This window comes from Piliocolobus tephrosceles, chromosome 1 (genome assembly GCF_002776525.5).
Source record: "Piliocolobus tephrosceles isolate RC106 chromosome 1, ASM277652v3, whole genome shotgun sequence".
Classification (NCBI taxonomy): Eukaryota; Metazoa; Chordata; class Mammalia; order Primates; family Cercopithecidae; genus Piliocolobus; species Piliocolobus tephrosceles.
In genome coordinates this window covers 171,997,851-172,010,880 of record NC_045434.1, presented here as the reverse complement: position 1 = coordinate 172,010,880, position 13,030 = coordinate 171,997,851, and positions in this window count along the sequence as shown.

Genomic DNA, 13,030 nt, shown 5'->3' with positions numbered 1-13,030 from the left:
CAGCAAACTGGAGGCCCTTCCTCTCCCTCAGGGCTTGCCCTTCTCTCTGAAATATACACAAACCACCCGAAATGGCACACTAACCATCTGCCCTCTCATCCTTTAAAAAAAGTGTTTCTACTTCCCAGTGGAAAATGAAAATATGATGATGGCTCTACCTCCTTATTGTTCTTATAGTTCAGTGATGAAGATTTTTGACTTTGGTATCATTCAAACCTGTTACTTTCTAGTTGTGTGACCTTGGACAAGTTGATTAAGTCCTCTGAGCTTTGATCTCATCATACATAAAGTGAGGAAAATGACAACAATAATCTCCTCCTCATGGATTTGTAGTCAATTCATCGGGAGCATTTTGCTCCAAGCCTGGCCCACAGTAATAACAGTATCCACAGCACAGATTCTAGACCTAGACTGGCTGGATTCCAATTCTGTCTCCACCGTTGGGTAACCTTGGGGAAGTTATGTAACCTCTCTTTGTCTGAGTTTTCTCATCCATAAAATGGGATCCTTATAGAACCTATCTCATAAATGGTTGTGAAGATTAAACAAGTTAATACATATGAAATGCTTAGAAATTTGGGGGAATCTCATCAGCACTCAATAAGTGTTGCCTATTTTAGATCATCTTCACCATCTACTATAAAATATATGATAGAAAACCATTTATAGACACTTTGACTCTTACACAAATATCTGGCAACCTACAGAGAATAATTAGAACAAGAGAACTTGAATTGGGGGAAAAGGGGATAAAAGGGGTATCAACTGGGATCAGCAGGGTTAAAGAACTAGGTATATATTGCAACATTGAAATGGAACTCAGTGTAAAGTGCTGGCTAAGACAGAAGGAGTTGCCTTTCTCTCTTTCTCTTCCTCTCCCCACCTCCCTCCCACACTCCCTCCCTCCTTTTTTCAATTATTGTAAAAATAAAATGGGATGATAGTGCATGATGCAGACTGGCTAGCTCTTTACCAAACCCATGTCCTCTTCTCCTGGGCACACGGCTAGACTACATTTTCCAGTCTTCCTGTCATTAGGATTAGCCATACATCTGCATTCTGAACAATGGAATCTGAGCGTAAGTGATGAATGCCACTTCCTCACCTGGCACATGAAAAAAAAAACTTCCATGCTCTTTCCCCTTCTGCCACTGGGTGTAGATTACAGCATGCCTCTAGAGCCACATGTTAAACTTGAAGAGCCACAGTATATAAGGAGCCTGGTCTGACTCACCACTTGAAGGAGAGTTTCCCATCAGTCAAAACACCCATTTTGGACTTTATCAGAGAAAGAAATAAACTTCTATAGTGGTTGAACCATTATGCTTTCATGGACTTATTCGTTATGGCAGCTAATGACAGCCTAACTAATGCTACTGCTTGCGAAAAGTTTAATGCTGGGCCTGGAACATAGTGAGCACTTAGTTTATGGTAGCCAAGAATTCAAGAGATCAGAAAGCCCAACAATATTGCAGATTATAAGATATCAAAACTTGCATTGGTTTCAGAAAACAAGCCTTTTGCACCCTGTCTCTTCTAAACCCACAAAACCGTAGAGGTACCTCTTTGGGTCTCTGTAAAACAGACTTAATGAATCCATTCAAAAGAGTGACCCTGAGGAATAAAGAAGATAATTATGATCACTACCATTTAATCAAAATATGGATTGTGCATTAGGCATTTAACTATTGACTTTATCTGCATTACCTTACTTATTCCTCCTAGGTACATTAATAATTCCCATTTTACAGGTAATGAAACTGAGGGTCAGAGGTTAATGCCCAAGTCGCATAAATAGTAAGTGGGCAGCCAAGCAAGGACTTGAACTCAGGTCCTATTGATTATACAGTCAAACTCCTTAAACCACTCCCCTTCGCTGGGTGAGGAGAGGCCCTCCAGGGCCCATCTTGGCTGACTGGCTCCACATCTGGATCCTCAGCCAACAGGGGAGGGCAGTTGACCTTGGAGTCACAAGGGACAGTAAGTTGAGACTCAGTGTAAGAGATTTTAGGTCTGTCTGGCTTAACCCAGCTCTCCAGGTTTAGCTCCCTCCTCAGCCTCTGTGACCCAATCAAGCTGCAGCCAGACCCAGTATTAGTGCAGCATGTAAAAAGCTAGACAAAAAAAATGGGGGAAAACAGGTCACCAGTAGGGAAGAGGAAACTTGTCATCCCACTGCCTTCCACCCCACACTGACTCCCAGGAAGTAGTGAGACATTGGGCCCTGGCTTTCCCCTCCAAGGTCACCTTCATGACAGTTCCACCAGGGTTTCAGCTGGCAGCACCCGCCAACGCCAGGCCATGATGGATTACTGCTCACTCTGGCTACTGTTCACTGCACAATCCAATCTAGGAGACACATATATTTCTCAATTCAGGGACTTCTTTTATTTTATGAAAAAATCAGCCAGCTGCTCAGGCATGAGTAGCTGGGCTTGGCGAGTGCTGTGGATTTTGTGAGTCTCCTGCAGCCCTGTTGCCTTCCTGAACTGCTCTTCCTTCTGTCCTATCAATTACCCACTCTCAGCCCCATAGAGTCTGGAAGAAAGAGCCCAGGCTTTGGAGCCAATTAGTCCTGGGTTCAAGCCCCACATCACCACTTACTCTCTGGGGGATTTTTCACATGTTGCTCTGTGTGCAACTTTCCTTGAGCCTCAGTTTCCTCATGCATAATGTGATGGTGATGCTACCCACACTCCAGAATTATTAAACGGTATAAAGGAGTCATGAGTGTGGTGTTCCTGGCACAGCGAAGAGTATACCTGCAACTACTACACATAGAAACCTATACAGTTTCCTCTTCTCTATCTCTATTCTTAATCAATTTCTCATTTTCTCTGTTCCCTGCTCTCCCTCCCTCTTCCTCTTCTCTCATCTCTGCTTCTCTGTAGGTCACATCACTCTTAAAACTTCCAGAGAATGTCCCAGACTGCTCTGTCCTAAAAATTGGAGCAATTACTACCATAAGCCCCTTGAACTAAGCTTCTTCTTTAAGCTCTGCTTTTATATGAACAACTATGGTCTATCTTGTGTTATCATTAGAATATAATCCTTATAACTTGGAGAATGGTTCTGAAACTGACTTCTGGAAAGGCTGATTCCAACCCTTAAACCTCTTGTCACCACCCTTCCAAATTCTAGTAAACCATTGTTCTCAGTTCTTTGTCTGCCTTCTATATTTCTGATTTTATTGAGATACCCCCACCAGCTCAAAGAGAAAGGAAAGCATTCTGTGTGGGAAGTGATCAGGGGATTATCTTTATGAAACTGAGCAAAATTAAAAAAAAAAATAGGCCAGGAGCGGTGGCTCATGCCTGTAATCCTAGCACTTTGGGAGGCCAAGGCGGGGGGATCACGAGGTCAGAAGATCAAGGCCATCCTGGCTAACATGGTGAAACCCCGTCTCTACTGAAAATACAAAAAATTAGTCAGGTATGGTGGCGGGCACCTGTAATTCCAGCTACTCGGGAGGCTGAGGCAGGAGAATGGTGTGAACCTGGGAGGCAGAGCTTGCAGTGAGCCAAGATCGTGCCACTGCACTCCAGCCTGGGCGACAGAAAAGAATAGTAGCCTGATCTGGCCCAGGAGTCCAGGCTCCCCACCACTTTATGAATCATTTGAGTCATCTTGTTAATAAACGTTTAAATGGAAAGAAAAGCAAGGAGATGAGTTTGATTGAAAAATCAAAGCTGGCCGAGTGCAGTGGCTCATGTCTGTAATCCCAACACTTCGGGAGGTCAAAGCAGGCAGATCACTTGAGGTCAGGAGTTCGAGATCAGCCTGGCCAAAACTAGTGAAACACCATCTCTACTAAAAATACAAAAATTAGCCAGGCACAGTGGCTCATGCCTATAATCCCAGTTACTTGGAAGGCTGAGGCAGGAGAATCACTTGAAACCAGGAGGCAGAGGTTGCAGTGATCTGAGATCATGCCATTGCACTCCAGCCTGGACAATAGAGCGAGACTGTCTCAAAAAAAATAAAATAAAATAAAATAGTAAAATGAAATAAAAATAAAAGCCAAATTAGTGCTTTAAATGAAGATGAAAATTGAGCACAATCTCAGAAGACATATCCATGTCTCCTTTTGCTAGTGCCAGCTTGAAGGTTAGAAGAGGTTGTTCCTTCAAGTCAAACGAGACCAGTGACCCTGGATCAGAGACAGCCACACTCTGAGTACTGGCACCAACAGCCAGAATAGAGCTGGAGGCCTTGGGGTGCCTGAATTGCCTGCTGCCATGTCAACATCAGAACAGAACATCAAAACATCTTCCCAAACATCTTTGACTTCTCCGCCTTCCCCACTCAGATACTCAACCATTTTCCAAGTCCTCTCTAATACCTAGCAAGTCCACCCCTCTTCTCTCCATCCCATTTCCTCTGTCTTATTCCAGGCCCCGTGACCTCTCACCTGGGTCACTGCATTAGCCTCCTCCCTGATCTTTCAGCCTTTGCCCCACCCCAATCCTCTCTCTGCATAGCAACAAAGTGATCTTCCAAAAATACCAAACTGACTATGTCTCTCTTCTCTGTGGAACTGTCAAAGGCCTGCCACTGTTCTCAGGCTAATTTAACTTCTTAAACCAGAAACTTCTGTGAAGAGGCACAAAGTAATTATTTTAGGCTTTGTGGGCAAATGGACTCTGTTGTAACTACTCAACTGTGTCATTGTAGCAAAAGCGGCTATAAACAGTAAATAAATAAATGGACATAGTTGTGTTTCAATAAAATTAAACTTACAAAAACATGCAGTGAGCCAGATTCAGCCAGCCAGCCATCATTTGCCACCCTCTGTGACTTAAACCAACCCTTGATGCCCTGGGTGACTTCGCCACTGCCTCAGAGGTTGTCCTCACCAATCACCATGCTTAATTTTTTCTTTACAATCACAAAGTATGACTCAGTTCCTCCAAACAGGCTGTGTTTTGTCAAACCCCCATCAAAACTCTTTTCCCTCTCTCACTGTCTCTCTCTCTCTCTTTTTTTTTTTTTTTTTTTTTTTTTTGAGAGATGGTGTCTTGCTCTGCCACCTAGGCTGGAGTGCAGTGGTGCAAATGTGACTCACTGCAGCCTCAACCTCCTGGGCTCAAGCGATCCTCCTGCCTCAGCCAGGACTACAAGTGTGCACCACCACGCCCAGCTAATTTTTGTAGAGATGGAGTTTTGCCAAGTTGCCCAGGCTGGTCTCCAACTCCTGAGCTCAGGCAATCCACCTGCCTAGGGCTCCCAAAGTGCTAGGATTGCAGGTGTGAGCCACTGTGCCCAACCCAAACCTCTTTCCATGCTATTCCTTATGCCCATGGCTTTGTCTCAGTAGTTCTTACTCATCTTAGATGACTCAGCTCAGTCTTTGAAGGGAAATTTGGTAATGTCCATCACAATTTGGAACACATATGCCCTCTGTTTCCTCAGCAATTCAACTTCTAGGAATTTGTCCCACAGACAAATTCAAACAAGTGCTCAAAGTTGTACCTGTGAGAATGTTTGTTGCAGTACTGTCTGGAATGCTAAAGAAAATTGAAACAACTTAAATATTGACTAGTAGGAGAGTGATTACATTGTGGCACACATATGTCATGAATATTATACTGCTATTTAAAATAATGTAGTAAAAAATAGAGTAGATCCAGATGCTCTGATCAGAAATGATTTCCAAGATTATCAAGAAAGCAGGATGCAAAAGATTTTATGTGACATTCCATTTGTATACAAAAAAGGACACACACATACACATAAATGTTTGATATGTATAGGACATCTGAAATGATACATAAGAAATGTGGCAGTGGTCTTACCCTTGAGGAATGGAACTGCTATTGAATTGTTGAGCCAGGGCTGCCAGGTAGTGTCGTAAATCTTGTGCACTCTGCAAGCCCACTTGGAGCCACATATCTAGACCATAATGGCAACAGTGTCCCCTGGAACTGTGCAACATATCAGAAGCTCTGATTTTAGAGAAGGGAAACTTTTCATTACCTGCTTTGATTATACTATTTGAATTTTTACCACACCAAAGCTTGGAGTCTAAGAGTCAGCCCTAGATTTGAATGAAGACTGCAACAGACCTATTTGTCAGCCTGCCAGACTGTGAATCCTTTGAGGGCAAAAAACCTATCTTATTCACAGTGCAGTGTAAGTCATGCCATCAAAGAAAGGTGTAAAAGATACAAAGAGAGCACAGGTTAGCCTGATTTGGAACTGGATCTTGCCAGATAGAAAAGCAGGGAAGGGCACTTAAGCCAAAGGGAAGAGCAAATGCAAAGGCATAGATAGATGAAAGAAGCTGCACAGTCAGGAGTGATATAGAGAAATAGCTTGCACATGTGCAAGTGGGTATTTGATTTAACAGTCATCAGGACCTACCATGTGCCAGAAAGCACTTTAGACAAATCATGATGTTCTGTGATTCCAGGGTTCCTAGGAAGGGAAAGAAGATGAGAATAAGCTCAGATTCCCTTAGGATAAGACAAACTTTATTGGCGTGATGGAGGTCAGAGGCAAGAGACAACTTCTGACGGGGGCTGTAACAGAAAGCTTCTTGGGGAAGCTGGCATATGACACGGTGCACGAAGGATGAGGAAGATTTCACCAGGCAGAGATGGAACAGGGTAGTACAGGGGTGGGCAACATCTTAAGCAAAGGAAGGGAAATAAGAGAGCCCAGGACATGTTCAGAAAGCTGAAGGACAGAGCCACGAGCGGTAGAGAAAATGGGCAAGATTGGTTTGTAGATGAAAAGAGCTTTGAACACGAGGCCAAGGATACTGGCCGGTTTCCATACCTCTGGTAGAGTCTAGATTTCCAGCTGACATTCTCGGAAGCTAAGGGTCATTATCCAGGACATTAAGTGGCTAATGGGCCCGCCCCAGTACCCTGTGCAGCCTGGAGCACAAATGTTTTCCAAATGCCATTTTTATCTCCTGGCAACAGTGAGGCTAAGCCTTCTGAGCTACAAGCCCAGTACTTGTTGTGGTTCACTCTCCTCTCTACTGCTCACAGCCTAAAGCCCTAAGAACCACCTCCTCCTCATCATCCCAGCCCAACCCCAGCCCAGCTCAGCCCTTCTCCAGAAACAAAGCCAAGCCCACACCTGCTATCTCTGACCTCATTTCTTACCTACTAATTGATCAGAACACAATAGTAGCAGGCATCAGGAGGACTAGTCCCTGACGGACCCAGGGCTCAGGAGAGAGCCTCAATTACTAATCCTGCACCAGCTGCTGGAGCCAACAGGTCTCCTGGGTGCCCAGAAGGGTTGCCTGGTCCTGGTTGGGGATGATGTCAGAGTGGAGGTGGTGGCTGAATAAGATGCAGCAGCTCATCTGGAGCCATGGGACAACAGGATCTGGTGCCCTGCCCTGAGGAAAGAGACCTGCTCAGCATCCTTGGTGATGCTGAGGGACAAGGCCATTTGGAAGGCCCTGAGGACACCCTTCCCTGGCCCTTCTGCCATTGGTGACTGAGGCCTCCCCTTCTCAAACAGGCCCACGGCATAGAACCAAAGGGAGAAAAATAAACAGAGACCTTTTCCAGCCATCTTGACCAGGTCCAAGCCTAGTATCACACAAGTTTTCTCTCCATGACTCTAAGGGACCTAAGGCTGAGCATACAAATACAGTTCTCCCACCTCTGCTTGCCCTAGCTGTATCTAACCTCCATGGCTAATCTAACACAAGACTCGCCTCCTCCAAGAAGTCCTTGACTAATTCTACCCTCCCTGGCTCATATCTTTGGAGTCCACAGAATTATTGCCTGTTTTGCAGTGTTCTTTTATGGCTGTGAGCAGCTGCTGTATTCTTATAAACTTTTTAAGGACAGGGCTCTGTCTTCTCCTTGCTTGTGGGAAAAGGGAAAAGGCACAGAACTGGGAGTTACACAGGAACAGGTTTCAAGCCTGATCTCTGCCATTAACAAGGTGTGTGACGTCAGAGAAGTCACTCAACCCCTATGAGCCTCAGCTTCTTAATCTGCATAATGGAGAAGATAATAATTCCAGCCTCCCAGACACGCTGAGAAGGGCCAGTGGGGCTGTGCTGCCCCCACCTCCTTACCAGGAAGCTCCACCTCCCACTGGGCCTCCTATCCCCACTGCCCACGAACACTCTGCACTCTCCATAGGACTTTTAATTGTTTAATTAAAAATGATATAAAACAATGTATGTATTGATGATTTATTGCACTCACCAAGCTGCTGATATCACTTTAGGGGCATGTTCTAAACAAAGCAGGTTCCATGCTCAACAAAGAAATACATAACAAAAATACCTCATAGAGTGAAATTCCCTGGCAGATAGGCAGGGAATTTCGGACAGGCAGATAGGAGCCAGGCATGACCCCAGGATACTTTTAGAACTTCCTGCTCTTGCAAGAAGGAACTGAGAATTGTAGGAGCCAAGACAGCCACCTAGAGGCAGACCAGGTCTTGGAATCATCAAACATTAGCTGGTTCAAATCCTACCTCTTATTTGAAAGTGGTCAGTTTTCCTCTGAGCTCGGGTTTCATAATCTGGGGATAGTCCTACCTCAAAGCATTGTTGCAAAGAATAGCAACAATCTCTGTAAAATGCCTGGCACATAGTGGGTACTCAATAAACAGTAGCTATTGTTTTGCTGTTTGTGGGCAGGAGGGTTGATCAGCTTTCTTGAGGATAATCCATATGCCATAAAAATCACCAATTTTAAGTGTATAATTCGATGACTTTTAACAAATGTATATAGTCATGTAGTCACCATCAAAATCATGATATTAACAATTCCATCACCCTAAAAGCTTTCCTTGTGCCCCTTCTCAAGCAATACCTGCTCCCCCCAACCCTGCCCCGACTCATGGCCCCTAGCAACCACCAATCTGATTTCTGCCCTTATAGTTTTCCTCTTCTAGAATTTCATATAAATGGAATAACACATTCTGGAGTCTTTTTTGTCTTTCTTCTTTCATTTAGCATAATACACCTGAGATTCATCCATGTTGTTAAAGGTATCAGTAATTCACTCCTTTTTATTGATGAGTAGTTTTCCACTGTATGGGTATACCACAATTTGTTTATCCTTTTGACAGTTTGATGGACATTTGGGTTGTTTCTATATTTGGCCTATTATGAATATCACCACTATAAATATTGATTGAGTACTAAAGCTGTAGTTATTAGTTATTTGGAATCACAGAAAATCAGAGCTGGACAGGTCCTCAGAGTTCACCAAGTCTAGCACCTTTGTATTGAAGATAAAGAAAATGAGCTCACAGGGGAAAGCTCATAGCTTAACTCCTTGTCACTGAAAGTGTAGCCCATGAATCAGCAGCACCAGCATCACCTGGGAGCTCATTAGAAATGCAAAATTCAAGACCCCACCCTGGACTTAGAGAATCAGAATCTGCATTTTAGCAAGATCCCCAGGTGTTGCATAGGCACATTTGAGTTTGAGAATCACTAGTCTAGCAGACAATAAATGAATTTGGGATTAAATAATAAGTCATCTAACTCCTGGCCCAGAGCTGCTGTCTTCGTATCACAATGATTGGCAGTGGGAGTAGTGGGCAATTAGGGCCAACAGCCTCAGGTCCTGAAGAGCTCCTCTAATCTGAGAGGTCTGCTGGTTTAGCGAAGGGCAGAGCTGCAGCTGCCTCTATGGCCTCTTGGGGACATAGGGCCTCACAATGTCTGGGTCAGCTTAGGTCCCAGAGGTCCTGGGATCCTTAATTGAAAAATCATAATTATTTATTTAGATGACACTGCTGTTAGCATGCAGAATTAATGACAGCCATGTGGTCTAGGTTGAGGGAGGCAGAAACGGAGAGCAAAAGATTTCTGGGTGGAGCTGTCAGAGCCCAGAAGTGCTCCATATACTCATCTTCATGGATACCCCTTAACCATGTTAAGTTTATTAAACAGATACACAAAAGCATAAGCACACTTTCCCTTAAAGCTTAAATAATAGCTATGAATTGTTTCCAGTTTTAACAAATTACAAAATAGTTTGTTGTTCTTATTACAGGTTAAGCATCCAAATACAAAAATACAAAATACAAAATGCTCCAAAATCCAAAACTTTTTGAGTGCTAATATGATGGACACTCAAAGGAAATGCTCATTGGAGCTTTCTAGATTTGGGATGCTCAACTGTAACTGCTAACATTCCAAAACCTAAAAAAAATTGAAATCCAAAACACTTCTGGTCCCAAGCATTTCAGATAAAGGATACTCAACATGTAATTGGTGATAATTTCAGAATGATGGGCTTATAAGTGAAAATAATATTGCTGTCGTGAAATTTTCTTTTATTCTGTAATTGGCTGTTACAGTGTGTTTCTTAGCTAGGAAACAAATGTGATTCACCCCAAAATTGGCCAACCAGCCAACTCATCACCTAACAGAGAGGGTATCTGTTTAAGATGTCACTGATCTTTCGACACTTACTGGATGTCCATGATGTTCTGCCAACTGAAAGCAGGGGATAGGAAGACATGGATGAGTACCTGCTCTCTTGAGAGTTTATAGACTAATGAAGTAGGGAACAAGATAAAGCTGAGACACAGATAAATAACCATACACAGCAGCCTATCCATGACCAGAGAGTTATACCAAGTGTCAGTACTTCTGTAGCTCAGAGAGCAGAATACCTGTGACTGGACTGAGCAAGGCCTTTAAAAAAAAAGAAAAAGAAAATGAGAGAATGCACCAAAAAGGAAGAACAGCTTGAGCAGAGGTGTGGAGGTGGGAAATCTACATGCTGCAAACAGTTCTTGTACGGCTAGAGTGAGGAGTGGAAGATGACAATGGTGTGGGAGAAATCAATCTAGAGATGGAATTAGGAACATAATTATTTATATAAATATATATATAAAATATATATATAAATATATATATACATACACAAAATCAGAAGTCAAATAATAACATGTGGCCCCTATATAGCCCATACCAGGTTAACAAGGCAGGACTTCATCTTAAAAACAAAAGGGGTCATTGAAAGGTTTATACAGGGACTTGATGTGGTCAGATTTATAACTTACTCTTGAGTAAATTATAGGTCCATAACGTATTAGAATCAGGGAGAAGCAATTTGTGCACATGGAGTGTAGTCCATGGACACGATCACCTTATTGCTTGTTAGAAGCATAGATTCTAGGGCCCATTTCAGGCCAAATTAACCAAAGTCGGAATATGTCTTAGTTTAATTATATTGATTTTAAGGCCCTTGTTTTTTACAAGGGGAAACTGAGGCTTAAAATGACAAATGAATTTCCCAAAGGTCATACAGTTGGTAGGTGGCAGAGCCAAAACTGCCTGATTCTAGATACCATCCCAGAGCTCTTCTTTCACCAGACTGACTGAAAGTGTGTTGTGTTTTGTTTTATTTTTTAAAAAACACTTCTATTATCCAGACATTGTGCCCTTTAGACATATCCAATAGGACTATCCTACTCACAGCTTTTCCAGTAGGAAACATTCTAGTACTTTCTGCACACCCATCTCCACTAGCTGCCTTCCAACCTCAACTCCCACGCATGCCACTCAATACAGACCAGAGAAGGCCAGTTCACGTCAGTCTTCTGAGGATCTTCCTATTGCTGTACATAGAACACTAATGTCTCTCAGCATCTGCTGGACCCAGGTGATGAGCAGATTAGAAATACAGAAGGGAGAAGTCAGTCTAATTGCATTTCATGTCACAGAACACTGAGATTTCATCAAGGGTCAAATTATGCAAAACAATTATGTCTTATCCCATGCAATCTTCCTTGATGTGTCCTGCCCTCAGACCAAGACCCCTGGAACTCATTCTCACAGCTTGGCTAGAAGGAAAGGGGGCATGGCATCATACCTCCTGGTACAGGTGTCTCTGCTTTAAGTAAAGTGAAGATCCAAAATACAAAATCAGGAGTCAAATAATAACATGCACCCTCTATGTAGCACTCTATACTAGACACTGTTCTAAGTGCTTTACATTTTTAGCCTTTGTAACAAACCCATGAGGTAATTACTATTATTACTCTCAGTTTACAAATGAGGAAATTAAGACCCAGAGAAGTTAAGTGACTGGCCTTGGGTCTTCAGGCTAGCAAGTAGTAGAGCTGACATTCAAACACATGCAGTCTGGGTACAGAGCCCATGATCCTAACCACAGTGCAAAACATACTGTATGCCAAACTCTGTGATGGAAGCTGAATAAAAAGCTGAACCAGACCCAGCATTGAGGGAGCTCACAGTTTAAAGGAAGGACATAGTAGTAACCAACATAGACAATAACAACAGTGTAATCAGTGCTAGATAGAAAGAAGCCTAGGGCCCTGGAAGTCCAGAAAAGATTTTCCCGAACCCAACCCAGGGATAAGAAAGGCATCCTGAAAGAGGAGGTACCTGGGTTGCCCTTGAAGGATAATCAGCTGCCAATAATTGCTCCTCAGGAGGCAGGCATTAGTGTTTCCTGTGCCTGGGCCAGCTCTGAGCTTGATAATCCCCTCCCTTCCTAATTAGATCTGTTATTCACAACCAGATCCTGCTCCTGGTGAGAGAAAACTCAGCAAAGCCCTACTTCCTGGATTCCGAATATTCAGGTCCCATTGGAGGTTCCAGCTTAACAGTCTCCCAAATATCCATGACTACACTGGAAGAGTATTGCAGTAAACCTTCCAACTAAACACAATTCAATTATGTCCCCAGATCCCAAAATAGAATGATTCTCTTCCCCTCTCTTTTTTAGAATCTTTATGGAGAAAGGAGCACACAAGGGACACTGGCTTAATCCAGCTACTGGAAGGTTTCAGCAAAGGAGAGGCATAACAGGGAAGTGGACAATAGCCCCTAGATTTCTGCCTGAATTATGGGGAGGACAGTCCTTAACTGAGATTATGAACAAAGGATAGCATGTCTTGGCTATGGCAGCCTGAGCAGCTGAAAACATGCCTAGGGAGTATGCTAGCTGTATTAGTCTTCCATCTGGAGTCCTTTGAACACATAACAAGGTACTTGTGGCTTGGTGTTTGTTTGCAGGGGCACCTCACGTAGAGATGGGCATCCTAACCCATCTCT